Source organism: Triticum dicoccoides, chromosome 4A (genome assembly GCF_002162155.2).
Source record: "Triticum dicoccoides isolate Atlit2015 ecotype Zavitan chromosome 4A, WEW_v2.0, whole genome shotgun sequence".
Classification (NCBI taxonomy): Eukaryota; Viridiplantae; Streptophyta; class Magnoliopsida; order Poales; family Poaceae; genus Triticum; species Triticum dicoccoides.
The window spans coordinates 198,121,778-198,126,235 of NC_041386.1; positions in this window are offsets into that span (position 1 = coordinate 198,121,778).

Below are 4,458 nucleotides of genomic sequence, written 5' to 3' on the forward strand. Positions count from 1 at the left end.
GCGGGCGGCGGGGCGGGCGGCTGCGGGCGGCGTGGCGGGCGGCTGCGGGCGGCGGGGCGGGCGGCTGCAGCGGCGGTGGTTGGGGCTCCAGGGGGCTCCGGCGGGGTTATAAAGAGGGGGGCGGCCAACTTGGGGAAGGGGGCGGCCTCGGGAGGCCTGTCCGCCCCGGACACGGTGGCGGCGGCGGCTCTGATCGGGACTCCGGTCCCGATCCGGCTGGGGAGGCGGTGGCGCGGGCAGGCCGGCCTGGCTGGGCTGGGATTCGGCCCAGTCGGGTGCGCAGTATTTTTTTTAAATAATTCCGCCGACATAAATAAAATCCTAGAAAAATAAATAAAAATCTAAAAATGTGAAAACAAATTTTCACCGCCTAAATAAAATATTTAGGACGATGTGAACATTTTCTTGGCTCTAAAATACAATTTTGAAAACGTGCAATTTTTCTAATGCAAATAAAATCCGAATAAAACCAACTAAAATCCAATAAATGATTTTAATATTTTTCCTCCAATATTTCATTTAATTTGGAGAAGTCATATTATCTCCACTCATTTGATTTAATATGAAATATTTTTTGGAGAGAAAAATTATTAAAATCAAAATCCTCGTTTCATTATTTGATAGAAATCAAATATGAAAACCGGAAAAATCCCCAACTCTCTCCGTGGGTCCTTGAGTTGCTTAGGATTTCGAGGATTGCGGAACGGAAATGCAATAAATCATGATATGCATGGATGATCTATGTATAACATTCCAAATTGAAAATTTGGGATGTTACAGGTACCTGGGGTGGCACGGATTGAGAGGGGTGCGCCAGCTTGCGAACTCGAGTGAAGGTGCCTTGCGAAAGACAGGAAAACGAAAATGCTCACGAGGGCACCTGTCCAGCCCCCTCGCGAGGCACACGAGGGAGAGTGTAGGTCAAAAGCAAGGAACAGAGAGCAGAAAGGAGGCCAAAAGGCAATGGAACCAGGCCAGCAAGGAACACCAGAAAGCAAATTCTTACTAAAGAGGGGCGAACCAACTGCGTAAAGCAAATGAAAAGCCGCGTCCGACACCTAGTCTAGTCTTCTTTTCTTCTCACCAGCGCAGAGATAAGTGCTGCCACTAGGCGTGGGAGGGAGCCCCCGAGGCCTAAGGGCGGCACTCCTGAGACTCCGGGGTATGTACAGCCCACTCATTATTATGTGAGAGTGTCACGAGCGGAGATTCTTCACAGGCACTGGGCCTTGCTTCACAGGCACCGACTTTGCTTCATGGGTAGAACCTCCGGAGGTGCTGGATGTTCCAGGCGTTCCGGATGGGGATCCTGTCCTGGGTCTCCAGGCGCGCGGCGCCAAGCCTGGAGACGTGGGCGACCCGAAATGGGCCCTCCCACATGGGCGAGATCTTATGCAGCCCTTCCCTAGAGAGCACCCGCCTCAGGACAAGATCACCCACCTCGAGCGTCCTGGAGCCGACGTTGCGCTAGTGGTACCGCCGCTGCGCCTGCTGGTACCTCGTAGCTCGGAGAAAGGCTTCACGGCGGCGTTCCTCCCTTAGCACGAGATCCATTGTGTGGAGCGATGCTTGACCTTGTGTGGGAGAACCACTTCTGCTCCGTTGATGAGGAAGAACGGGGTCTCGCATATGGGCCAGGTGGCGGTGGTGCGGATGGACCACAACACGGACTGGAGCTCGTCGTGCCAGCCCCTGCTGGAGGTGAGGGAGTCCTGGACTAAGGGGTCCTCGGGCGTCCGGCCTGTTAGCCATGGGCCGAACTGATGGGCTATGAAGATACGAAGACCGAAGACTGCACCCGTGTCCGGATGGGACTCTCCTTGGCGTGGAAGGCAAGCTTGGTGACCAAATATGTAGATTCCTTTCTTTGTAACCGAACTTGTGTAACCCTAGAACCTCCCGGTGCTTATATAAACCAGAGGACTTAGTCCAGAGAGGGAGAGAATTCATTATCATAGCCATACAAGTTAGACCTCTAGGGTTTAGCCATTACGATCTCGAGGTAGATCAACTCTTGTAATACTCATACTCATCAATATCAATCAAGCAGGACGTAGGGTATTACCTCCATAGAGAGGGCCCAAACCTGGGTAAACATCGTGTCCCTGTCTCCTGTTACCATCGACCTTAGACGCACAGTCCCGGACCCCCTACCCGAGATTCGCCGGTTTAGACACCGATATTGGTGCTTTCATTGGGAGTTCCACTGTGCCATCGATGAAAGGTTTGATGGCCCCTTCAATCATTGATAGTAACGCTATCCAATGAGAAACTTTCCTCCCTGGATAGATCTTCGTGTTCGGCGGCTTCGCACTGCGGGCCAACTCGTGTGGCCACCTGGAGCAGATTGATAGCTACGCCCCTGGCCATCAGGTTAGATTTGGGAGCTTAAACTAAATTGCGAACATCTGTGGAGACTTGATCTTCGCCGGATTCGACACCGCGGCTGCCATCCCGGTCACCCCGATGATCATGACCTAAATCTGTCATCAGACCGCATCCAAGAGATCGCCCTATAACCGCTCTGGCCTTAGAGTCGGAGCATACTACGCCATCCAAGGACGGGAGGATCAACCCCACCACGGAGGCCACAGATTCCACGGCGTTGGAGCCGCACATAGACTTAACCTCTCACGACGTCTTTGTCACCGGAACCTCGGACTCGTCTCCGGCCGTAAGTTCTGAGCCGTGTGAGCTCGCGGACGCTGAACTTGATCATTTATTGATCTTCGAGTTTAGCGCGTAGACATCTTCCAGCACTCGTCTTTAGGCGACATGCTATAATCATTAAAAACCCTGTCCCTGGCGAAGGACCCGCAACCAAACTATATCCGGTTCGGACTAGGGGCTGATGATGGAGAATTTTGCTCCCCGCCCGCCACCCACTTCATAGCCACTATCGATGACTTAACCGACATGCTCGATTACGGCTCCGAAGACATTGACGGTATGAACGGTGATGCGGAGGAGGAAGATGGCCAAAACCCGCCGGTTATCAGGTGCCGGACGGCCATCTCTTCGTACAACGTATACATGGTGGATACACCTAAAGAACCTCACGACGATGATAAAGAGTCCCAGTAAAGGATCAACCTCCTGGGACATAGACTAGACACCGGCGTCAGCGGTGCCGCTCTATGTCACACCGTGCAAAAGACAGCAACACCGGCACCAGAGAAAATAATACTCTGGATGAAGCCGAAGACAATGAAGACCCTGTTGGGGCAACGTCTGAACAGAATGAATGGGAGGACGGGCACGATAGCCCTGATGAACATGCCATACATGAAGACTCAGAGGACAGTAATTATCTTCCACTCTCCGAGGATGAGGAGAGCCTCGGCGACTAGGTTTTCATCGTGCCTGAGGAACCTCTCGAGCAAGAGTGCTTCAAGCGCCAGCTAATAGCCACTGTAAGAAGCCTGAAAAAGAAGCAGTTGCAACTTCAGACTGATCAAGATCTGCTAAATGACAGATGGACTGATGTCCTGACAGCCGAAGAATACGGCCCTAAGTGCCCAGCCAAAAGTTACCCGAAGCGCAAATCACTACCTCAGTTCGACGATGAGGCGCTAGAGCTCATACCACCATCATGCAATGGGGCTGACAGAATACCATGTGGCCGGGATAAAGTGGCACACCAAGACGAACACCAGCCCGCCCCGCCTCATTATAAGGGCAAAGATAAAAATAGCTCTCGGTCACAAATATGACCTCCGGCAGGACCGAAACATCAGAGCGGGGCATACCAGATCAATCTATGGATCACGAGGATGTGCCTCGACACGCGGCGACGGCTACCTATTCGGACGTGACAAACCTAGCCACGCCCGGTCCGAAAACCGCAAACGGACTCCATCAGAGGTACGATGCAGTGTGGCCCAACATAGAGGCGCCGCACACTCGCTTTGCTTCATGGACGAAGTAATGGAGCATGACTTCCCGGACGGGTTCAAACCCATGAATATCGAATCATACGACGGAACAACGGATCCCGCAGTATGGCTCGAGGACTTCCTCCTCCATATCCACATGGCCCGCGGAGATGACCTTCATGCCATAAAATACCTACCACTAAAACTCAAAGGACCAGCTCGGTACTGGTTAAACAGTCTGCCGGAAAATTCTATTGGCAGCTGGGAAGATTTGGAGGACGCATTTCGTGACAACTTCCAAGGAACATATGTCTGGACACCAGACGCCGATGACTTAAGTCACATTGTCCAGCAGCCCGAAGAGTCAGCCAGGAAGCTCTCGACAAGGTTCTTAGTTAAAAAGAACCAAATCGTTGACTCTCCGGACGCGGAAGCCCTTGCGGCCTTCAAACACAGCGTCCGGGGTGAGTGGCTTGCACGCCACCTCGGTCAAGAAGGACCTAAATCCATCACATCCCTTACCGCTCTAATGACTCGCTTTTGCGCGGGAGAAGACAGCTGGCTCGCTCGTAGAAGCAACAGC